Raw genomic sequence first — 25,386 nt, 5'->3', positions numbered from 1 at the left:
TTTCATTGATATGAACTGTAAGAACAGGAAGAACTAACCTATGATCACAGAAGTCAGAATAACGCTTACTTCCAGTGCGATGGTATTGACAGGGAGGTATGAGGGAGCCTTCTGGGGAGTTGGACACGTTCTACATCGTGACCTGCCTGTGTTCCATGTGTGTACACATACGAAAACATTTATCAAGTTGTTCATTGAATATTTGTGTCCTTTACCACATGTAAGTTAAACATCAATGAAAATATAGTCATGTGCCAGATAAGGATGTTTCTGCCAACCATGAGTACATATTTCCAACGGCGGTCCCATAAGACTATAACAGAGCTGAAAAATTCCTATCTCCCAGCGACACAGATGGTATAATGTGGTAGCACAATGAATTACAATTGCCTAAGGTATTCAGTACAATATCATGCTGCACAGGCTTATAGTCTAGGAGCAATAGGCTGTACCACACAGCCTCGGTGTGTATTAGGCTACATGCACTTCTCAAAATGTATCCCCACCATTAAGTGACAGATGACTGTATTAAATAAAGAAGTAAAAAGAAAACCTACTCACCAATGCTTTACCAAGAAGTTTTGGGGCTACAATTATCACAGCATTGCCTTTCTAAGGTCACTGAGCATCATTTTATATACTGGGCAATGCATTCATATTAGTAGCTTTATGTTCCCTTCTAATTCTCCAACCTGGGAGGTGTGCAGAACACCTATTTATCATCTCTGGTAGCAAATGTAGATTACTCAGTCTGAGGTCACACTGTGAACAAATGTCAGAGTTGGAATTACACCCAGGGCACGTTGGCCCCTAAGTGGGTGTTCCTTCCATTCTACTGTACTGCTTTCCTGGGCAAACTCTATTTGCAAGTAAATGTAAACCAGAAAAGGGTGAACCTCTATCCAAAACAACCACCACCCCCAAGGGTAAGAATCATTTTTTCATCTGAACACACTTTGGCCCCATTTGGGTGGATCACCAGACCCCCCTTACGTACAGATGCACTCACTGAGATTTCAGGGGCTTAGGGAAGTGCTCCGTGCCCAGGAAAACCCCTCCCCAGGTTGCCAGGTAGAACACGGGATGCCCGGTTAAGTTTGAACTTCAGACAAACCATGGATACACTTTTTAATATAAGTATGTCCGAGTATTGCAAGGAAGATATTTACACTGAAAAAAAAATTCATGATTTATCTGAGGTTCAAGTTTAACAGGACAATTGTGTTTTATTTGCTAAATTTGCCAACTCTCCCATCCATCTTTTTCATGAAACCTGCAAGTTTTACAGTCTTTTGTGTGACAACCAGAGCTCAGGTGTAACTGCAAAAAGCCAAACACATACAAACACAGCCCTGAAAACAGCTTTGGTGAGGAGAAGAGGACCGTTGAGCCTTGGGGTTCAGGGTAGGAAAAGCGATCCTGTACGGAAATTTTGCTACCAAAAATGTTGTCTCATTCATTGTTTCTAAAAGATGTTTCAATTTCGAGAACAGGTTAGAAACTATCTGGCTGTACATGAATAAAAACTCGGGTCCTTTACATTTCTGGTGTATCTGTCCGCAGCATTTGAGGCCGGGAGGAGGAGGGATTAAGCATTAAGCATGTCTTGTGCCTTCCCGATGTCATTGCTATAGCCATTTCCACTCCGCAACTTGTTAAGGAAAATAAAAAGTCTGCTCAAAATTGTCAGCCACTAAAATAGCACCAGCTGCAATGTTTGAATTATTGATTTTTTGAGGGGGGATTGCTCTTTCATATTCTCCAGATAGCTTCTTCTATAAAGGATTTTTTATTAAGGTACTCAGACCACTCTGTAGTGCCACTTACCAGGGACAAGAATTGTTAAAGTCACTAATCACTCATGCAAAAGATTTTTATGAACTACAGAAATCTCTAAAATTTTTTCCATTTAAATTCTAGAATCCACTCAACATGCCCAGGTATTGGGTTATCCACAACACAATTACAACTTTCTGCTTCTCTTGTAGGTTTCCTACAATACTAGAGAGACTGGGTCCTTTCCTTCTGCTAACCATGTGCTTCTTTTCAGTAGCTAAACAATGTTATCCTTGAGAGCTGTGTGGCTTAAATTTAAAGTCATTAAACTTTAAAATGAGATATAGTATATACTGCGTGAGAGGTCACAGGGAGTAAAGGAGTTTTCTTATTTGAAAGTTATTAACACAAAATTAGGAGGTAGAGGCATGGATTTTCCTTCTTCCTGGGTAATGATGTCACATTATCATTCTAAACAGGGAGTCAGGTGGCAATGCAGTAGTCTTTGTTGCAGGCTGGAGTGTTACTCCTCTACATTTAAGAAAGGAGATGTGGGAAATCTCAATTCCTGCATTGGAGTTCTCCCTCAAATGACTTGAGAGGATATCATGTCTACTGAGAGCTGGAATGTTCCATGGGTATGGGTGCCATTCCAGTGGGGGCCATCATGCCCAACTGTAACCTCAGGGGCTTGAAATTCTGTTCTCTGTTTTCTTATTCTTTAACAGATGTTTATTGAACACCTGCTATGGACCAGCCCTCTGCTGGGCACGTAGGGGAACAGCAGTAAATGTGAACAGGACCATCAGCATTCCGAAAACATCAGTAACTGAGTACACAATTTCAGATCTTCTCCATTCAGCCTCCTCCAGCATCATCCTACACTTTCAGTTTCTGCTCAATTATTTAAAGTCTGTTCTCTTTTATCTGTCATTTGTTTTAAACATGATAGGAGAGAAAGAAGGAAATATTATTTCAAAAGAGAAATGATAAAAGAAAAGTATTCACTATTTTCTGTCAGTAGTACGCATGAAAATGTCATATTGCATGCATATTTCACATACTGTGATATTTGTGCATTGATTCTAATAATTTTATGAACTATTTGAGGGCCAAGAATTTCTACTTTCTTTTAATATCATTCATGTCCGAGGGCCAAGTATAGAACAAAAAACTAAATGTCCGACAGAGAGAAAGGAGAAAGGCTGAGGTAAGGAGCATTTTCCCCTCCGGCCCTTCCGCTTCTAAGCAGTGAGCCCCCCACCAAGCCATACCAAGCCATAAGTGTATTCACCCCTTATGCTTCCCCAGTCTGCACAATTTAATTTCTGCAATTTTCAAAACTTGTTTGCCTAGGTTATGTTCTGGTCTGCATCCATTTAGATTGTATGAGACTGTGAACCCTTGGGGGTTGGGATCTTTTCTATTTTCATTCATTGTGGAAAGAGTGAAGTTAGGGCCAGGTTCTTTGTGAGATAATGAGTGATCGGGAGTGGAAATTCACGATGAAAAGGCCCAGGCCCTTCCTCACAAAATGGTTTGATTTGTCTTGGTCCAAGGCCCTCCCCAAATCACAGAGGGCACAAGAGTACAATGTATGGCCCGGCAGAAGCTGATACTCAAAGGAATGAAAAGAAAATGCTGAAATATGAAAGCATGCAGTCACTGAGATTATAAATGTGAAAAATACAGTTGCATAAAAGTGAGCCCTGGAAATGGGTACAAAACCCAGTGTTGTGTGTTGTTGTAAAGGGAGCATTTGGGGGGATTTAAATGCCTTAATAAAGTTGCTCACATTTTGTGGGGCTACGGGAAGTTTAATGGCAAATGGCATTTTCCTTAGGTCAGGAGGTGAGCCTCTTGCACTCATGTGTGTCCCATTCTACTCTACACGAAGAATAGAAACTAACAGTCATATCGACACTACATATACACCCAGCACCACGTAGTCCATCATTAAGCATCTCAACCGCCTTAGGAGGTAGGTACCATTGTTATCATCATCTCCATTTTCATCATTTTATAAAAGCATAGCAGGCGGTTCAGCAAACTGACTGGGACCACACAGCATATAACTGGTAGTGGCAAGATTGGAACCTAGGTCATGTTAGTCTAAAGCCCTGCTCTTAACTCTTCTATTGCTCAGCCTCGGTTTGGAGCAAGCTTCCAGTCTCGGGGACAACAAACAGAAGAAATCCCCCGAATTTCCTCTTCCTTTTCCCAGCTCACATTCCAGAAGCCTCACAGAAACTGTTTTAGGAGAGATCAACCCCGTCTTCACCACTAATGGATTGTGTTTAATATTTAGGTTTGATCCTATCTTCTTCCCAGACATCGTTTCTTCTGTGACCTCTCCTTGGACACCCCTTCCCCGGGAGTAAGCATAAAGGTGTTTTCAATGAAATAGATTTTTGAAGACTATACTTTCAGGGATCATTTCTATAGTTCGTTACTAGATTTTTGAATATTGCCTCTTTTTCCATTCAGAAGGCTGTGTTTATTTGTGCCACAGTTTTAACCCACAGAGGGGCATCTGGTTTCTGTGCTGAGGGCATTCGTTCCCGATTAATTCCTAATATGCGCTGTCACGAGCTAAGGATCATTGGATATTCATCAAAGGACTTGGTTCCATGCTAAACGGAGGTCTGGGGGAGAGTTTCTGGCATAAAAAATGGACTGAGCTTAACTAGAACAAAGCACTTCTCCCTGGTGTTCGAATACACCTCATTTGTCACGCATACATCTCAACTGCTCAGAGAGGGGAGAAAACTGCAAATTTAGTCCTAATTGTGCAGTTCAGCCTGAAAACAGACGAATGGAGCAGACTGAGTCTGATACTTCCTTCAGCTTGATAACTCTGTGGCCTCCTTGGTATGGTACCCTGGCATCTCTCCTGGAATTACAATAATTGAAAGAGTGCTAAGTATTGTATGGAACTGAGAAAAACCAAGAAGTATTCAAATGTCAAATATATAAGCAAGGAGCACCTAAGCTAGCATACCGGGTTTGTAGTTTGTCACTTCTTTTTAGCTGCTGAAACGGAAATGGCATTGTGGAGACTCGCCTTTGGGCATTCTAGTCTTCAGCTTTGGAGAACGTGGGTTAATGTTGAGATTCCTCACATTCTATGCAGTTGCCTTGTAAAAGTTCCTAATTATAATAAACATGGCTGCTGAGGCATAGAATTCACAGGTGTCTTAACACTTATTCCTGCATTAAGCAATATGCTTGATGGGATTTAGCTAGATATGATAAAATGCTAAATGAAAACATTCACAATTAATAATGTAATTGGTTTTGGCAGGACATACAGAGAAGCAAAAACAAATGAACAAATAAATAACTACCGAAGTATCAAAACCTTCCAGGTTGAACTTGATAAAGCATAACCACTTGTCAAACAATGGCATTTGAATAAGTTCTTACCAATACACAAGAGTGTTATTAACTATAATTGTGATCTGGGGCTAACTAGATTGTTTTTTCTGAGACAATGTAATTGTTTCCTTAGTTAATGTAATTAACTTCTCATCAGGCACCCAGACATTTATATTGGAGTGCCAATTACAGAAATTCATTTTCCCTGCTATTTCTGAGGCAACTTAAGAGGCAACATCCTGACTCCCTTCTCCTGTAGCCAGAAAATCAGCTTCCACAGACCGGGTCTGAGACAGCTCTGAGAACCGGGCACGGCTGTCAGGGAAGACTGCTCCTGGTCTCAGAACTGCTCTGCAATTCCTGATGAATTTACCAACAGAAGACCTTACCACAAAGTTGCTTAGATTTGTGTGTGAGAGTAAAATTTTAAATAGCATTTTCTTCTAGGAGCCAGTAGATGCATAATTAAATGCAATGGTCTGGAGAATAACAACCCCCCCTTTCATTCAATAATAAGAAAGATAACTAAAATGCCAACAAAAACAGTAATAGTACTTATCACTGAATATTAGTTGTGTCTTGCACTGTTCCAAGCACTTCGTGTATATTAACTCAATCCTCACATTAACCTAGGAAGTAGATACTATTATTAGCTCCAATTTTTAGAGGAGGAAACTGAGCTACAGAGAAAGCTTAATTAAGGTCATATAACTGGTAAGATTAAAACAGCCAATTTGTCTCAGCAATCTTGCCCTTAAATTCAGTGCCACACTGACTCAACAGCAGGAATATAATGGTTTGATACTTAATCGGGTGTTTGACTGAGTTCACATGAGCACAGGAGAGATATTAAAATTTTCGTTTGCATTTAACTGTTGCTTCACTCCTCTTTCCTATCTACCTAGTTGTTTGATTACAACAGTGATCACTGGTCAATTTATTAAATACAGAAAAGCACAATATGGAAAATCACCCCTAATTCCATCACTACATACTTTTCCGTCTCTGATGGGAAGGTAGGTAGATAGACAGATACATGCAGATGTGTGTGTGTGTGTGTGTGTGTGTTATTACAGCTAAATATTGGTTAGGTATTTCAGGATGTTGCTCGTAATGACACACTCTCTGTGTATTGCATAACATGGAGATGAGCAGCTTCTACCTAATCTGATCATTTGCAGATGACATAAGTTCACTAATGATATGCACACACCACGGTGATTATTTCCTCGGTGTCACAAGAAAATCGTTCATCCTATTCCTGGTGTCCTTGCTCATTTTTGTTCTCTTGGATCCTTTGAAGGTCACTGACCTTTCTAGTCTGGTGTCAGTAAGAGCCCACTGATCTAACCTGATGAGCTGGAAGAAAATCATTGCTTATTCACGGGGCTTCACTTTCTGAAATCCCTTAAAAACCAATGGCAATAATAGGTTGTTGGAAAGGAATGACATGGTGTAAAGTCATTACACATTCTCTTAGAGTCATAGAAGCTGGGGCTCTGACACCCCTTATCAGCCATAGTCTGAGCCCTGTGGCACCTTTGGGTGTTGGCGAGGGAGCTGAGAAGAGGAGAAACAGGCAAAGAATAAGGAACAAGTCATGTATTCATAAAGAAAAGCAGATGACTGACCATGGGCACAATTTGTATTTTTCTTCCGTAACGAGTGGAGGGGCATTCATTTTTAATGCATACGAATAAAATGACTCAAACCATCCAACTCTGAAAGGCAGTCTGCAGGTAATATATGCTCCTCTTCAGAATAACTGGAGTGGTGCTGCAGCCAGACACATATGAAGCCAAGATTTGTTTCAAAATAAATATTTGGTTGAAAAATCATACAAGGCCTTTTCTCTTTTGAGCGCTGTGGGGTGTGCCGCCCTTAAACACTCATACATTATCATAGGGAGTACATAGGGTTTTTTGATAAACTTTATGAGTCTGGGGTCTAAACCAATAATAATAAGTTTTACACTTTCCTGAGGACTTTTCACCCACCAGATTCCCTGAGAGGTGCTTTAAATACTATGTCATTTTATCCTCATTGAAACTGTGCTTCCTGGTGGGAAAACTGAGCTATGTTTCTTGTCTGAGGCCACACAGGGGAGCAGACGGGCAGCTGGAAGTCTGATTCAATAGTCATCTTAGCTCAAGCTCACTTTTCAAAAAATGAAAATAAAAACCCATCAAAAAAACTGATTTTAATTACTTCCACAGGCACATGCAGTGTTTTCTAATTTGTGCAAAAACCTCTAGCTCTTCCTGAGGAATTCCCCAGGAGACTGCAGAGACCCAAGCTGCTGCAGGCTGGTTGGCGGTGCCTGGGAGGCAGGACATAGAGGGGAATGGAAGGGCAGGGCAGGGGGAGAGAACTTGGTGAGGTGAGCAGGCCTCCACTTCTGCCGGGCTCCCGCTCTGGCTTCTCTGCTGTCCTGCTGTGATCAGGGCCCTGGAGCGCAATTCCCCCCACCCCAGGTCCTTTCTTCACCGTGATGCAGGGCCCACAGGAGAAGTGGAGCTAATACCGCTCTGGACAACTGTTGGTTGAGAAATAGCACTCTTTGAGCCCTTCTTTACTAAATTGGTAAAAGACATTTCTGCAGAAACTTGTGCAGCCAGTGAGGGAAGTTCACTGAGAACCCCAACATGTATGTACTTTATGGGGCCTGTGATGATATTTATTCTATCTTTATTCTATCTTTGGGGCTTTGCTCTAATGCTCCTTAAGTTTCCCTGCCTGCCTTCCTCACTGCATCTTAAGGGTAATTGATCTTTTTAACTTACTGTGCTTAGGCCAGTTATTTGAGGCTTCAATGTTTTAAAAGACATTATAGCAACGCCTCCATGGTAGGCAAGCTCTCATATCCCTCAGGGACCCCTACTTCCCAGTATTTACACCCTGTATAATCTCCTCCCTTTGAGTGTGGGCTGGACCCACCGACTAGCTTCTGACAAATAGAGTATGATGAAAGTGATGGGATGTCAGTCTAACACTAGGTTACAAAACAGCCATGGCCTCCTCTTCCCTCTCTTGCTCTCTTGCTTGCTGTTTCGTATAGAAGCCAGCCTCTACGTCATGAGCTGCTCTATACAGAGGCCCATGTAGCGGGGGGCTGAGGGAGGCCTCTGGTCAACAGGAACTGTTCCAGCAAGGAACCATTTGTCATATGTTGGAGCCTGCCAGTCATAAGATGAGTGAGTTTGGAGGTATATCTTCCCAAAGCTGAGCCTTGAAATGGCTGCTGCTCAGTCTGACACATTGTCAGCTCAAGAGATGCTCTGAGCCAGAGGACCCAGCGGAGCCACACCTGGATGACTGATGCCCAGAAACTCTGAGATAATAAATATGGCTTTCAGCCACTGAATTTTGGAGTAATTTGTTACACAGCAATAGACAGCTAATATAGCCTACAACACTTATCATAATAATGTATTCACTTGTCGGTGAACTCCTTGAGACCAGGTCTGATTCGTCCTTGCACATTAGGCACCTAGCACACCACGTGGCACATGGCAGATGCTCCATAAATGTTGGAGAAAGAAGAGAAGAAAGAAAGAGAAAGGGACAGAGAGAGGGAGAGAGGAAGGGGGAAAGTAGGCATCTGCGAAAGAACAGAAACTCAAGCTGACAACGCTGAGAATCAACAGCCTACTGCCTGAAGAGTAGTCACTCAACTACAGAGTCTACCTCCACTTCTAACCAATTTTGTATTTGGTACGCAGCTGAACAATGCTCCCAGTGCAGTTCTCCCCTTGGGTACGCACTGAAATCGTCTCGGGAGCTTCTGTCAAACGTGTGAGTGTGGGATGCCAGACCCACCAGCTTAGCCCGCGGGGGGCGAGCCCGCGCCTGTGCTGCCCTGACTGAGAAGTCCAGCCTGCCCATCAGCACCGAGGCCGTCCCCAGCCGGGCTCCCACCTCCCACTGTGGTGAGATGCCTGCGGGGAAGCCCTGAAGCAGAAGCTTGCCAGAGAACAGAGAAGATGGCAGGAATGGGCCAGGTGGGTTCTGGGGTGGGGGGCAGGGGGGGGGGGCTGGGGCTGGGGCCTTTCCCTGACCAGGACTGGCCAAGGCCTTTCTGCTGTGGGTGGGGTTTTTCCTTTTCAGGCAGCTCACCTGGGGCCTGGACAGCCAGGAGCATCAAAGGAATAAATAGATCCGCTGAGTGTGACCCTGACGGCAGAGCCTGGCCAATCTGTGGATGTTACCGGGAAACCTGGTAAGGAGGAGACTGCCCTGGTCCCGTGCGGTTCCTGCCACTGAAGTGTTTGAGGCTGGAGAAATGTTTAAGCCTGCGTGATGGCTTGGGATGGATGAACGCTGAGCTCCTCTTCAACTGTGTGGACCCCGAGTGGACAGGAGATGACATGTTCACTGAGGCATCTTTCTCTTATGTTTCCTGCTCCCTCAACCACCCCTTCTTCCATGACCACCCCTGTGAGAAGCTGTAGACACAGACACTCAACTTCAGAGAAGAGAAAGGACTCCACACAAGTAACAGCTTTGGGAGGATCTATGATCAGGTGTAGCCCATATCCTTCCAGCCTGTGGACAACAGCAGCCTCTGAGAGGGAAGGAAGAGAACCAGACATCGATGTGAGTCCCCAAGAGCCATTATTGGTGGATACTCTAGAGAGATAGAGGACCGTGAGTCCGAGGGCAAAAGTGTGGCCCCGGGAGGCAGCAGTGTCCCCCAAGCCCCAGTTCCCTGACCGTGGACTTAAGTTGAAGTTTCTGCATAGGAAGCCTGGGCAGATGAGCCCTGGCCAGCTTCACAGAGTTCCCTGGGGTCCCAGTGCCATGCAGGGAGCCACGGAACACGCCTGGAAAGAGCAGCAGATCGCCTGAGCAGGCCACCATGGTGGGACAGGGTGGGGCAGGATGGGGACTCTAGGCTGAATTGGGAGAGAGGGCAGCCCAGACCACATTTGCCCTGGCATTGACCCAATCCCCCAGGACAGAGGTACAGCCCCAGGCCAAGGGCAGAGAAAAACCCTAAATTGTCTGAGATTGTTTCACACACCCACTGGAATGAAGAGCAAAATAAAATTAATCTCAGATACAGAGATGAAAAGAATGTCGCGGGTCATACACAGCTCAAAGGATGAGGTGAGACCCTTACGCATCCCCAAGCCTCCCACATGTCAGGAGGGCAGATGAGAAGAGTTGTGGAGTGAGGGAGCTTCTGCCATAACCCACTGCCCCCGGCCCCTCCACCTTTCACCAGGCTAGAAAAAATTCTCTGAGTCCAGATGTTTGTTCTACCAGTTGGACCCCAAATGAGGACTAAAAAGTAAAAGGAAACCAGGTGGCGGCAAACAATAAGATGTAGTAAGTGCTAAATTAGAGATAAATTGCAGTTTGATCAATGTCAGGGGGCTGCTGAGGTTTTGGAGCGCGCCCCGCACACCATGCGGCAGGAACAGAAAGCCGACATCTGTTCCTGCCCGTCTCCATCACCTCCGTTGCCTCTTCCTGAGAAGCCCACGCACTCCCTGACGCAGAACCTTCCTTTATCACAGAGCTGTCTGCTTAGCCCTGACGCTTCCTTTCGGTAGGATTCTGTTTGCTTTCTTGGCTTACCTTCCAACTCACAAGATAAGCTCGGTGTTGCCAACTAGAAGAATAACAAGAGCATTGTTGTGTCTGCTCTGAGATTTCTTAAAGAACTTCAGAGACTTTTCTTATGAGAGCTTCCAGATTAGTTCAGGCTTGGATTTCCTTTCCATCCTGGATGATTACAAACATGTTGTTCCTTCACCCCAGGACCTATTAATCTGTTTATCGGATTCCATGCACTCACTCGGGAGAGCCTTCTCCGGCTCCCAGGCATATCTCTCTCAGAACCTTTAACACAGTGTCCCAAATGCTGAGTCCCTTGCTCTGGCCTCCCCGCGCTGGATAGGGGCTGAGGCTGCGTCTCTAACACCTCCCCCAGCACGTCCACCTGTGCCAGGGACCTGGCAGGTACTAGGAAGTTTCTCATTCAAGCAGATCTTACTGAATTCCTTCCTGGAGTTTGTGATACAGGGTCTCTGGCACTACCTCCATAATGTTCTCCTGAACATTTTGATGAAACAAAACACGTATCTTCATGGACTTCTGTCTTAACTTCTGAAAGGCTTTATTTTTATTTCTTGCTCATCTTCCAGAGGCAATGGCTATGAAGCAATTCAGATCTCCAGTTTTCCTCACTCAACCTTCTCAAGTGATTCTCTATAAACAAAAATCTACATACATTAAAAACACTTCTTTCCCAAGAAGAACTTTTTTTCCCCCATGAAGGAAATCACCTCTCATAACTAACCCATTTGATTGATTCAGCTTTTTATCTCATTTATTTAAAAATTTTTTAAAAGACAACACTTGTACTGAGGTGCTCTCAGCACTGAGCCAAAGTTAGCTATGCTGACATGGCCACTGTCCACGAAGGGTTTTCAGAATGAGATGGCGGCAGACACAGGTAACAATAATATAAAAATAACCAGATAAACACCCAAATGTCGGTACATGTCAGACAGAACATTGAGCTTGGCATTTGGAAAATAGTTTGAAAAACATGAACAACATGCCAAGTGATCCCCGTCTTGAGCTAAGAAAAAATGTGGCAATTGTCTGAGCCAACACCACTAGGTCTCGGTCTATAACATGGAGACAAAGAAATCACAGAGAGGAGAAAACTCAGCAGCAAATGAAAATGGATGAAAAACAAAGACAAGAAGCTGGAGAATTTCAAGTAGAAGTAGTGGGGTTCAAGGTCACCAACGATTGTCTCAATGCCATACCTTTTCCTCATTGGAAGGAAACAAACAGGCATTGAAATAGGGAGCTTTGTTTTGCCCTGAATCTCTGCTGACACCACCCTCATCCGACCACTAGCATCCTTGCCTGGACTGCTGGGACAGCACCTTCTGAGCTGTGTGGCTCCTCTCCTGCACCCCTCCAAGCCACTCAGTTCTTTCCCAACTCACAGCCTTTGCACACGTTATTCCCACGGTCTCAATGCTTTACCACCTGTTCTTAACTATCTGCTCATTTTTATTTCTCAGCTTAAATGTCTCAACTTCAATGGGCCCACCTTGATCCCTTTATCTTATAAAACAAGTCTCCTCTTCTGACTTTTTATCTCAACCCTTGGTTTGTTTTCTTTCTCTTTCAGAACACGTCACTCCCTAAATACTTTTATTAATGAGTTTGTTTTTGTTTGCTTGTGCCTCAAGGGCAGGGCCACTGTGTCCCATTCTCCCTGTCTCCCCGGTGTCTAGAACAACGTCTGGTCCTCAGTAGATAGATGGTTCGAATAAACTACCTGAGTAAAAAACAAAATGAAGGAAGAGTGAGTCAGAATCCTCCTAACCGATCCCGCTGTTTCTTATTTCATCGACTCTGCCCTTTTGGATCCATACTGCACACAGTTTGAGAATTTCCCATGGAAATCTCACAGAAGCACCAAGGTAGTTTAAAGTATAGAAGGATGTGACTTGTGAGAAATTTAAAGGTCACAATTTTGAAGAGCTAGAAAATCGTGTTTGGAAGAAAAATACCACCTAGAAAAGATGGAGAGGCTTTCTCATTAGTTACGTAAGTCTACGAAAGGACTTCTTAGGGAGGAAAGTTTCCAGACTCATTAAGGGCTGTTCCGATTGACCTCACAGAGGCAATACAATGCTGTACTTAGCATGCTAATTGGTGGGTCCGTTTCTTATAACATGAAACCAAACAAGCCCGATCCTGATTCCCTAACTTCTTCTGATGAATCAGGGTCTCATCCATGACGAATCCATGGGAGACAGAAGTGTCTTTTCAGAGTCTTAAGAAGTCTGCCGAGAGCTCAGACCCAGACCAGGGACCTTTTTGCTCAACCAGCAAGCAGCAGTGATCCAACAGACCTGGCAGACCTGACCCCCCGGGGGGAAAACTACACCTTCCGTCTAGTTCAGTGTGACCTGTGGTCTCGCTTCTCCTGGGACTATTTTAGCACTAGGTGCCCTGTTCCTCTTGTCTCTATAGTTTCCAAACATTAAATCATATATTTTACCCCGTACTTGAGGCTAAACTTTAAAAAAAATTTTTTCTTTGTCTTTTAAATGTATTAAAATTTGTGATACTTTTTTTAACCTTATGAGTAAAACATTAATTAATATATTTTCTACCTGAGGATTATTTTTCTTTAAATATTTATGCCACATAGATTATGAAAACAAAATATCATTTAGTTTCTTTTTTAAAGATTTTCTTTATTTACTTTTAGGGAGGGGAAGAAAGAGAGGAGAAGGAAAGAAACATCAACGTGCAAGAGATACATCAATGGTTGTGTTGCCTCTTGCACGCCCCCAACTGGGGACCTGGCCTGCAAACCAGGCAGGTGCCCTGAGTGGGAATCAAACCAGCGACCTTTTGGTTCACAGGCCAGAACTGAGCCATGCCAGCTAAGGTTGGTTCTTTTTTTCCTTTCGCTCTATCTGTCTGTCTGTCTGTCTGTCTGTCTGTCTGTCTCTCTCTCTCTCTCTTTCCTTTGACTATTCTAGTAAGAGAGGTTAGTTTATTCTATCACTCTGATTCCTCTTAAGTTTTTAGACAGTGGCATGCTGACAAGAATAGAACCAGTGGGCAAAATGTCTGAAAATCATCTGCTGAGTTAATAAAAGGGTTATAGTTGAAAAAAATATATGTTTCATAACATTAACCAACTTCTTCATTTCTCCTAGACTCCTTCATACTTGGCTACTTAATTTTTAATGATTATCATAGCTAGCATTAGATGATCAGTTACCATGAATAAGGTAACTTACATATATTATTTCATTGAATCCTCATACCAACCCTGAGGCTTTCTTTCTTCTCAGAAAGAAAAACTGATGCTTAGTAAGATTTCTCCTGATTATAAAGCATTTAAGAGACAATGTCACGACTGGAACAGAAATCTTGGTCAAGCACAAATTCTATGCCTTTTCCACCAGGCCCCACTCTCCTTAGTGAAATGTAGCTGTTCCTTATTTGTTTGGAGAGGTGATGTTGCTGCTAATTGATTTCTTCATGGACTTTCCTGTGACTGTAACTCATCACAGACCACATATACATCAGCACTTCATATACTACAAATTACATTATTTCCTCTGAGTTTTTCTCCTACCAATTCAAAAGTAATGAAGTTAGAGCTTAAACTGTAGTTGATCTGTTATTTCCCTTTCTGTGTCTGCTGTATCAACTTGTTGTTGGTGACTACTCCTGACCATATACTTAACAATTATATCAACTTAGAAAATTTATGTATCAAACCATGACAGGCCCAAATCCATTGCTGTTACTCCAGGTAGGGTAAATGCTTAATGTTCATTTAATTTAAAATTCCTCCCCTCTCACTTGTTCCTTCAGAACAATGAGATGACTCCAAAATTAGGCCTAACCAAATCTGACCTGTTTAAATTCAGGCGGCAGTATGGCGAGATGCTATTTTGGTGCATGGAACCAGACATTCTCATCAACTTATTTTCCTTTTTCTTTTCCTTGTATTTTTCCTTTACTTCTTGCTTATGGAGGCTGTAACTGATCATTTTTCTCCTCTTTGTTTCTAGTTCAAATTAAAGTAGACAATATTCCAACATTGTACTTGTAAATCAGTTGGGAAAGAGTTCCTGCCTCAAGCTCTCCCTAATATGCCAACCACCACAGTCCCAGTTACTGACCTGTCCCTCTGGCTGTGCCCACTATTCAGCAGCTACCAGTTAAAGCATTGAATCAGCAGGAAGGCCAGTATATCAACCCTGCTTCTAACAGAGTTTGTTCCAGCAAGATGTAATAACACAACTTTTCACATTTCCATTACCCAAGTCCAGGGATCTCATACAGAGCATGCTCAGACGAAAACATTTTTGTTCCGTAGGTCATAACATAATGTTTTAGCAGTGGCGATATCATGCCGCAAATCCACAGACCTGCTTTCAATTCAAGTTCCATGATCTCAGATCCTAGGGTTCTTGAGTTTCAGTAAATTTGCATTTTTTTCCTTGTGTTAAGATTACACTTGAACAAAGACTTTTATTTTCAATTACATGATAAACTTAAAGAATTAAGGACCACAATAAAAAATGTCACTAAATTAGAAAGTGACATTAAAACTGATATGCTTATTTCTAGAACATTAATCTATTTCTTCAGCCCTTGAACACACATTACTGATGTAGTGATTAGTTTCTCCCTTTTGTCACTAGGAAAAGAGAATTGCAAAGCCTTCTGAATCTGATCCACTGCCTGCTGAACACAGCAAGCAATTAAAGTGCAAACGGAGAAAGCACATTATGCTACTTATTTATATCTCCCATTCCAGAAAAGATTTTAGGCAGCTTATTTTTTATTGTGGGGGAGAATGCCTAGGAACAATTTGGTTTTAGTTTGTTTAGCCTGCTTAGAATGTAACCTCTGGAAGGAAGGAGCTGTACTTCTGGGGTACTATGCATATGCCAGTCCATTCCCAAGAGGTAGATTTTCTATTTCACCACGGAAGATGGGGAATACTTGGGGGTGACCAGCAAAATAAAGTGGGAGAAGCAGAAACTCAGACAAAAAAGTTCTTATTCCATATTCAATAGTTGAGTGAAACTGTAAGCATGCTTTTCTGTTTCTGGATCTCACCCTCTGGGTCTAGAACTAGAAGAGAGCAGAGAGCCTGGAGATAAGATGTGACAGGCTCTCAGAGCCTCAGATTATAAATGTGCAACCTGCTCTGGCTGGTGGGCTCAGTGGATTGAGTGCCGGCCTGTGGACCAAGGCGTTGCCAGTGTGATTCCCAGTCAGGGCATGTGCCTGGGTTGCGGTCCAGGTCCCCAGTAGGGGATGTGCAAGAGGCAACCACACATTGATGTTTCTCTCCCTCTTTTTCTCCCTCCCTTCCCCTCTCTCTAAAAATAAGTAAAAACCTTCAATAAAATAAAATAAATAAATGTGCAACCTGATACTGTTTTGTTTTATACTGTTCTCTGAGTTTATTTCCTTTATCTTGGTGTTTTATCTGTAAGCTAGTGTTCTCCAAGTGTAGTCCATGGGCCAGATGAGAACCACCCAGAATCATCCCAGATGTAGTAAAGCAAAATCTTTGGGATTAGGACCCTATTATCTGATATTCAATGGGCCCTCCAGTTGAGGTTCACTGCCCTCGTCTTTAGTAAAGGTTTGTTTAACTATTCCCATTTTCTTAACCATGCTGCTAAGCCAGTTGTCGATGTACCCTCTGTTCCACATGAGGCAAGCATGTTAAGAGGGAGCACTGGCATCTAAGACCTGGCTGCAGGGGTGGGCAGGCAACGGCAGCTAGTGGTAGCTTCCGTTCAGAAGGGGCAAGTGGGTCTTGTCAGGGGAGTAGAGAACAGAGAAGAATCCAGTCTGAGAAGTTTAGTCCTTTTCTACAACGTGAATTTCCCTCCCTTTCCAACCTTAGAGTGCAGAGTTTGATTTTATTAAGGAAAATGGCCCTTTTTTTTCAATCCTAATATTATTTGTGGTTCAAATAAATGAGCCCTTTAAGAAGTTAGCCAGAAAGAGCTAAACTCGAGTAACAATGATACAGACCTGACTAACAGGAGTTTTGGATGGGTATCTTCAGGCCCTTCTAGGAACAGGAGTCTGATTGACTATCAAAGATCAGACGGATTCCAGACACAACGGTGCTAGCAAATTATTGAGTAGGAAAGTAATAATGTAGTACCTCAGCCAGGGCATTAACTGTTAAAAAAAAAAAAAGAAGAAGAAGAAGAAGCTGAACGTGTCAAAGTAGATCTTCATACTTCAGTACAAAGAAGCAGTATACATATTCCACACAGAAGTTCTTTGTTTTCTTTGCCTTGGCATTTCTTGATTTACGTATTTAAATAAATTAGTTGTTCGGTGTTGTTATAATAAGTAGCCCTTTTGTATACTCACTGGTGATTACTCCCTGGGCTTACTGAATTCTCCTATCCTAAAGATGCTCAGGCCCAAACCACAGTGCTCTTGAGGTCATCAGAACCAGCACTGAAGCCAATCAGCGAAGGGCAAGCAAGGAGTGAAGGTCTTAGCTAGAGCAAGAACCAACCGGTGTCTTTTCAGCAAGCCCCACTCCCTTCCAGAAGCCAAGGATGCTGAAAGGACCCTGACCTGGGAGGGCAATTTGCTGGATGAAGCTTCTCCGGAGCCAGGAAAGCTGGCTGCACCCTCTCCTGTGACCCCAGGTCTCTGGGTAGACTTCATGGGGTCATCATAAACTCCCACATGGCTCGTCGCCTGCTGAAGCCATCCTATAGGGGATCTGTGGCCAGAAGCTGTTCTGATCTAACACCCATAGACAGATGGACCAGTAGCATGCACATCACCTGGAAGCTAGTAAGGAATGCAGCATCTGTGCCACTCCTCACACCTACTGAATCACCACCTGCACTTTAACAAGAAACCTCAGGTGATCCATGTGCATGTTAAAGACATTTCAAAGCTGTGGCAGCTAGGCAGCTCTGCATCTGGACCTCATTTTATACAGGAAGGTCAAAGTTCACAACCTAGAAGGTAGAGTTTGAGTAAGGGAGTGGAGGTTGAGAGACTAACATAATTCTTTATAAAAATGAAGAAACCTGTGCAGATTATGTTGATGATATGAGTTTTTTTCCTTAACGTGTATGTAAACTGTACTGACTCTAATTAACTCATGACTTGTCTTTGGGAGAAGTCTCTGTGTTTCTGATTGTCCAGCTCCCATCCACGTGATCAATGAGAATTATCCCCATGTTCCTTAGGGTGGCGAGAACATCTTGAAGAGAACCGACCTGGAGGCCCAGACCCCTGGACTTCCCTCCCGAAGTCCTCCAGTAGCATCAGGCGGTCCCAGTGTTGCTGGGCCCTGGCTGTACATCAGAAACACCTGGGAGCTCTCAAACACACCAACACTCAGGCCCCACCTCAGACCAGTCACATGGGAATCTTTGGGCATGTGGCTCTGCGCAGGGGTATTTTTAAAGGGTTCTCTGGGTGTGCAGGCCAGACTGATTAACTCAGCACTGGGAGGTGAACAGTGTGTCACAGGTGAGGGAGGTGCATTTAGATGAGCTCCTAGGGCAACCTCAGGGCATGCAGCTCAGGAGACTGGAGAATAGGAGGACAACTAGACACTGAGATTAATCCACAAGGAGACCCCATGTGAAGAACTGAACATTTTTGTAGCTTTCCCTTGGGTTAAGACAACAGGCCCATTGAATGTTTTAATTCTATTTAGGTCTCCCCATCCTAGAGAGTAGTCTACCTTTAGCACCACCTGAGGTGCTGGCAGTTTAGAGGAAAAAAAGAAATGTAGGCATAAAAGGAAACTTGGCTTCCCCCACAGTCACACTTTCTTTAAAATTCACATTTTTGGGGAACAAGGCATTATTGAGGGGACTTCAGCCAGACATCCTGGGTGTTGCCCCTGGGGCAGCTGAGGACATTACGAGCTCCACTGCGAGCATGGGGGGGAGGGTGGCAGCTGGGGGGTGGCTCTGCTGTGGGCAGGGGATAAACCTCTGACACTAGGGAGTGGCTTCTAAGTTGATGGTTGAGACCTACTAGTTTGTCATAAGATCTTTTTAAAAGGTTACATCCCATATTTTTAACCAGGAAAAAATGCCATGGAATGGAATAGAATAGAAAATATCAGGGCCCAGAGTCCATCCATATGTGAAGATAACTTTCATTTTGTGAAACTTTGGTTTATGGTATGCACGTACACAAGATAAGTATGTGTGTAGTGGACTGCAGCGGAAAATGTATTTCTTTCAATGGCTATGATCAAAACATTTGAGAATGACTAGATTATACTTCTCTGCAACAAAATGAAAAATAAATTTTATTACGCTCAGTCTGTGGGTGCAGCACTCTGTGTCACCGTGAGACAGGCCACTGGGAAGATAAGCTGCAGTCTCAGCCTGACCCAGCCTAAGGGCCAGTTGGGCCATGAGACCAACACCTGCATGAGGATTGGAAGGTGTGACAACATGTGACCTGGTTTTCTGTGGCATGGGGGCAGGCCTTAATTGCAGTACAAACTCAGAGAAAGACAGTGTAGTTAAGGTGGTGAGAAGTGAGCTTACCACCGTAGCTTTGTCTTGGTACTCATCTCAAACTTGGTGTAGTTTGATGGGCTTATGTGCTAAAAAAGAACTTGACCCATTGTCTAGATCTTATTTTTACTTTATAAGATTCCTTCATTGAGATTCAACAACTTTCTACCAGATTTCAACCTTATGAATTATCCATGAATGTAGGTATGTTACTCCAGGAGAAGCTAACATGTATATCTATAAATAGTGACTTTACACTACAAAAATAACTGTATAGAATACTTGTACAATTGAGTTTAGAAAGGCATTTTGAATGATTAAATTTACCATATAATATGCTACATTTTCCAGACCAGCATATTGCATAAAGGGTGTGTGGTTTTTCTTTGATAATCATCTGACAAAACCAAAACTTCTCTATTGTTCACCTTAATTTGAGGGGAGGGAGAAGTGGACAATGTTAGAGAAGTCTAGTACTCTCAGTAAAAATCAGTAATAACAAAAGTGATGTATCCTGCTATTACACGCTGTGAAGATGCAGCTGCTAACTTGGCAGCAAAGATGACCAATAAAGAAATAGCAGTAAAGGCCTGAGCAGGCACCCAAATTGTAAAATCCATCTTTCCTCACACTCACTGACTTGGCCCATCAGTTGAGTTCATCGCAGGCCCATTGAAGATGCAGGTGGTGGACTTCTGGTCAAGATGACAGCGTAGGTAAACATGGCTCACCTCCTCTCACAACCACATCAAAATTACAACTAAAATATAGAAAAACCATCACTCAGAGCCGTAAGAAATCTTATTGAATGGAAGTCTGACAACTATGGAATTAAAGAAACCACATCCATCCAGACTGGTAGGAGGAGCAGAGATGCGGAACGGGCTTGTACCACATCTATGTGTGGTGGGCAGAAATTCAGGGGGGATATCTTGGGAGCAAGGAGTCCCAGCCCCATACCAGAATCCCCAGCTCAGATTTCCAGTGGCAGGAAGATAAGTCCCCATAACTTCTGGCTGCAAAAGCCAGCAGGGATTAAGTCAGTAGAAGAAACCTTTGGAGTCCCAAACAGTTCCCTTTAAAGAACCCACACACGGACTTACTCAGATTCACTTTATGTGAGCTCCAGCACTGGGTAGTAGCTTGAAGGGTACCAGTGGTATACAGGGAGGAACTTAAGTGTCTAGCATCAAGGAGAGAGCTGGAGTCCAGTTTTTTCTCAGACAGAAAGGTAGGCAGAGGCCATTGTCCCTTTTCTGAGTCCTATCCTCACAGAACCACAGAGCCAGCAGGTGGGTGCCATGTCTAAGACTCCATCAACTTGGATAACACTGTTTGCCCCACACTGGAGATCCTCTGAGGTTCTGTCCCATCCAACTTATGGACCCGACCAAATTCTTAACCATGACTTTCCCCTGAATGGCTGGTCTTGGCTCATGCTTCACAACTTCCTAAATCCTATCGAACAATAGGTGGCATCAGTGAGTCCCCAGCCCTGTACATTTTGCTAAGTGGCCCCAGGCATGGCACTAGTGACAGACAGCCTACATTCACAGTTTGGCTTTGCCTGGGAGTCTCCAAGCTTAGCAAATGTAGAAGCCATCTTAGACTGCTTTATAGCTCATGCAGGGTGGCCCTGGGTAGAACACAGGTGGAAGTTGACCTTGGCCTGCATCACCTGGGAACCCCCAGAGCCTGTGCAGCCAGTGGACAACTACAAACCATGTCAGAGCACCACCACCCTGTCCCTGAACAACTGATCCTTCAAGGAGGGTAGAGGTTGGTGATAAGTGGTCACAGCCAATCTTTGCAGCTGACTGGCTGGAGTAAATCCCTCCCACTGACCTGCCAATGGTAATCAAGCCTCAACTACAAGAGGAGGGTGTACTCAGCCCACACAAAGGGTGCACCTTGAATACTCAGCTTGGGTGATAGGGGAGGCTTTCCTACTGGACCCTACAGAACACCTACTACATTAGGGCATGCTACCAAGTCAGGGAGTCATAGAAGCTCTGCCTAACACATAGAAACAAACACAGGGAGGCTGCCAAAATGAGGTAACAAAGAAACATGGCCCAAATGAAAGAACAGATCAAAACTCCAGAAAATGAACTAAACAAAATGGAGATAAGCAATCTATCAGATGCAGAGTTCAAAACACTGGTTATAATGATGCTCAAGGAACTTAGTGAGGACCTAAACAGCATTAAAAAGATCTAGTCAGAAATGAAGGATACACTAATTGAAATAAAGAACAATTTACAGGGAAACAAAAGTAGAGTGGATGAAGCCAAGAATCAAATTAATGAATTGGAACATAAGGAAGCAAAAGACAACCAAACAAAACAACAAGAAGAAAAAAGAATCCCAAAAAACCAAGGATAGAATCCAACCTTAGCATCATTGTGGTTCCAGAAGGAAAAGAGGAAGAGCAAGAAATTGGAAATCTGCTTGAAAAAAATAACAAAAGAAAACTTCCCTAATTTGGTGAAGAAAATAGACATGCAATTCCAGGAAGCACAGAAAGTCCCAAACAAGATGGATGCAAAGAGACCCACTCCAGGACACATCATAATTAAAATACCAAAGGTTAAAGATAAAGAGAGAATCTTAAAAGCAGCAAGAGGAAAGCAGTTAGTTACCTACATGGGAGTTCCCATAAGACTGTGAGCTGTTTTTTCAAAAGAAACTTTGCAGGCTAAAAGAGAGTGGTAAGGAATATTCGAAGTCATGAAAAACAGGGACATACAACCAAGATTGCTCCACCCAGTAAAGCTATCAATTAGAATTGAAGAGCAGATGAAGAGCTTCCCAGACAATAAAAAACTAAAGGAGTTCATTATCACCAAACCATTATTATATGAAATGTTAAAGGGACTTACTTAAGCAAAAGAAGAGCAAAACTATGAAGAATAAAATGGCAAAAATATATATCTATCAACAATTAAATCTAAAAAACAAACTAAGAGAACAAGAGGAAAAGAGACAGAATCATGGATATGGAGGGTGTTTTGATAGTGGCCAGATGGGAGGAGGGTAGGGGAATGGGTGACAAGGTGAGGGGATTAAGAAGTACAAATAGGTAGTCACAGAATAGTCATGGGGCTATAGAGTACTGTATAGGAAATGGAGTAACCAAAGAACTTATTCATATGACCCATGGACATGAACAATGGTGGGGGAATTGCCTGAGGGAGTAGGAGGTGCTGGGTGGAGGGGGCAAAGGGGGAAAAAGTGGGACAATTGTAATAGCATAATCAATAAAATATAATTTTTGAAAAAAGACATGCAGGTGGTAATTTCTCCTGCAAAGTCCTTGTTTTGGCTGGTTATTCCAGATAGCCTTGTCCCAGGTGGCATACTGGCTGGAAATGGGATGGAGGTACCTGAAACTCTCAGGAAGGGAGCTGTCTGCAGGGGATAATGGATTGTGGTGGTTTTCAAAGCCCCCCATTCTCTAGAAAAGGTGTCATGGGGGATTGATATTAAACAGGAACAGTTTTTCTCCCTGTCAGAAGGATTCAGCAGTGAGTGAATCAGTGCTAAGAACTTTGGGGATTTAAATTTTTTAGCTTATCCAGAATTCAGTTTCCACTGGATTTTTCCTTTTACTTGAGCCAAATGCTCGTCAAGATGGACTTTTCCACTGGGCCCTCGTGAAGGATATTCTGGAGTCGCGCTGATGTCCAGGCAGCATGATGTGTGTGATTCTTTTGTGGATTCCTCAGAAAGGCTTGTTTCTAATGTAAACCATGATAACACCCAGCCCTATACCTTCGGAAATTGTTTTTACCTCCGTGATCAAATTTGATGTGTGTCATAAAAGTCCTTGAGGAAAACATTGGCAGGAAAATCTCAGACATTCCACGCAGCAACATCCTCACAGACACATCCCCTAAAGCAAGGGACATAAAGGAAAGAATAAACAAATGGGACCTCATCAAAATAAAAAGCTTCTGCATGGCTAAAGAAAACAGCACCAAATTACAAAGAGAACCAACAATATGGGAAAGCATATTTGCCAATGATACCTCAGACAAGGGCCTGATCTCCAAAATATATAAAGAACTCACACGACTCCACTCCAGGAAGACAAACAACCCAATTAAAAAATGGGCAAAGGACTTGAACAGACACTTCTCCAAGGAAGACATACAGAAGGCCCAGAGACACATGAAAAGATGCTCAGCATCACTAGCCATCAGAGAGATGCAAATTAAAACCACAATGAGGTATCATCTCACACCAGTCAGAATGGCCAACATAAACAAATCCACAAACAAATGTTGGAGAGGATGCGGAGAAAAGGGAACCCTCGTGCACTGTTGGTGGGAATGCAGACTGGTGAGGCCACTGTGGAAAACAATATGGAATTTCCTCAGAAAACTAAAAATGGAACTGCCCTTTGACCCAGTAATTCCGCTGCTGGGATTATACCCTAAGAACACTGAAACACCAATCCAAAAGAATCTGTGCACCCCAATGTTCATAGCAGCACAATTTACAATAGCCAAATACTGGAAGCAACCGAAGTGCCCATCAGCAAACGAGTGGATCCAAAAACTATGGTATATTTACACAATGGAATTCTACGCAGCAGAGAGAAAGAAGGAGCTTATACCCTTTGCAACAGCATGGATGAAACTGGAGAGCATTATGCTAAGTGAAATAAGCCAGGAAGTGAGGGACAAATACCATATGATCTCACCTTTAACTGGAACATAAGCAATAGAAGGAAAAAGCAAACAAAATATAACCAGAGACATTGAAGTTAAGAACAATGTAACAATAGCAAGGGCGGGGGTGGGGGGTGGGGGCGGGGACAGTGGGTAGAGGGGATTACAGGAACTACTATAAAGGACACATGAACAAATCCAAGGGGGAGGGTGGAGGGGGGGAGGGAAGTGGGTTCACCTGGGGTGGGGTGAAGGGATGGGGGAAAAGGCATACAACTGTAATTAAATAACAATAAATAAATTAAAAAAAAAATTTGATGTGTGTAATAACCGTGAGACAGAAGTTGAGCAGGTATCACTATCTACCATCAGGGATGAGAGAATGGAGACCCAGAAGCTGATAGGAGTTTCCCTCATTTCACTAGGTAGCAGAAAAGACAGGGAATGAACCAGATTATCCTGTCTTCCAGCATCACCTCTTCCTAGGACGCCACACAGAAGGGTCACAAGCAATCACGAGACAGGAGTGAGGCTCATTGTCCCTAGGCAGCCTGTGAGCTTCCCACCCTCCATGTAGGTTGCAAGAGTGCAAAGGCAAGAGAACGTACCTATACTGGGGCATGTCTGTGACAGTTACTGGGACACTCAATAGCACATGCCCTGCTGCCTGCCTGAGAAAATGATCATGAGACAACAGACAGAGGTTTCACTCTACCGAAAACGGGCAGGCCTTTTGCTGTATTGGAGTAGGCAAAGTTGTGGGGAGAGGCCACAATAACAGAAGCACTGGAGCCACATATCTGAAGCTCACATCATGGCCCTGACACTTATTACCAATGAGATGTAGGGCAGAGACTCCACCTCTGTGGGCCTCAACCCCACTTCTATAAAATGGGTTAATAGTCACCATTCGGGGTTGTAAAGATCAGCTCTTAAATAATCGAAGGCAGGTGTTTTACTACTATGTTGGGCCTCAACTAGGTCATATTACACTTTGAATAAAGCCTGTTTATATAGACTTTATTAGGAGAAGTAAATAAGATAGTCCTTATGTTCCCAGATATCAAAAAAATGGCTATAGAATAAAACATTAATAAATATTTGCTAAAGTAGAGATTCCACGCTTATATCTGGGCCTGCATTTCTACTTTCTTGAGCAAAACTTCACAGCCACTTAGTGCAGACCAGCTCCCCTGGGCTGGTCGTCTTCCTGACCCTCAAGTCTAGGCCAGGTTCCTACCTGCCAGCTTCCAACCTGAGGACACTCCCCACCCTTTATCATGCCCCTGCTGGGAATAATTGTCCTTTTCTGGGACTTCATATTTTGACAAAAATCTTCTTAAAGGCCTGTGTTAGAAGTGTTGGTAGGGTTTTAGTGGTGTTGTGGTGACTCAGGAGTGCCCAACCTTGCCCTGTGGCATACTGCCCGCCCCTCCCCACAACCCCATGAGGTGCCAAAGAAGGTACAGCACAGGACAGACTCACTAAGATGAGCAATGAGC

The 25,386-nt window shown here is 43.3% G+C and overlaps 1 protein-coding gene and 1 pseudogene across 5 annotated transcripts in view; one reads left to right on the top strand and one right to left on the bottom strand.

Moving 5' to 3' along the window:
* The window catches only part of KCNAB1 (potassium voltage-gated channel subfamily A regulatory beta subunit 1), a 364,487-nt gene that overhangs the window by 141,715 nt on the left and 197,386 nt on the right, over window positions 1-25,386 (bottom strand). The gene's annotated exons all lie outside the window — the stretch shown is intronic.
* Window positions 4,191-4,289, top strand: LOC112309669 (small nucleolar RNA U3; annotated as a pseudogene).

This window comes from Desmodus rotundus, chromosome 2 (genome assembly GCF_022682495.2).
Source record: "Desmodus rotundus isolate HL8 chromosome 2, HLdesRot8A.1, whole genome shotgun sequence".
Classification (NCBI taxonomy): Eukaryota; Metazoa; Chordata; class Mammalia; order Chiroptera; family Phyllostomidae; genus Desmodus; species Desmodus rotundus.
Note: the sequence above shows the minus strand (reverse complement) of the source record. Positions and strands in the feature narration are given on the sequence as shown.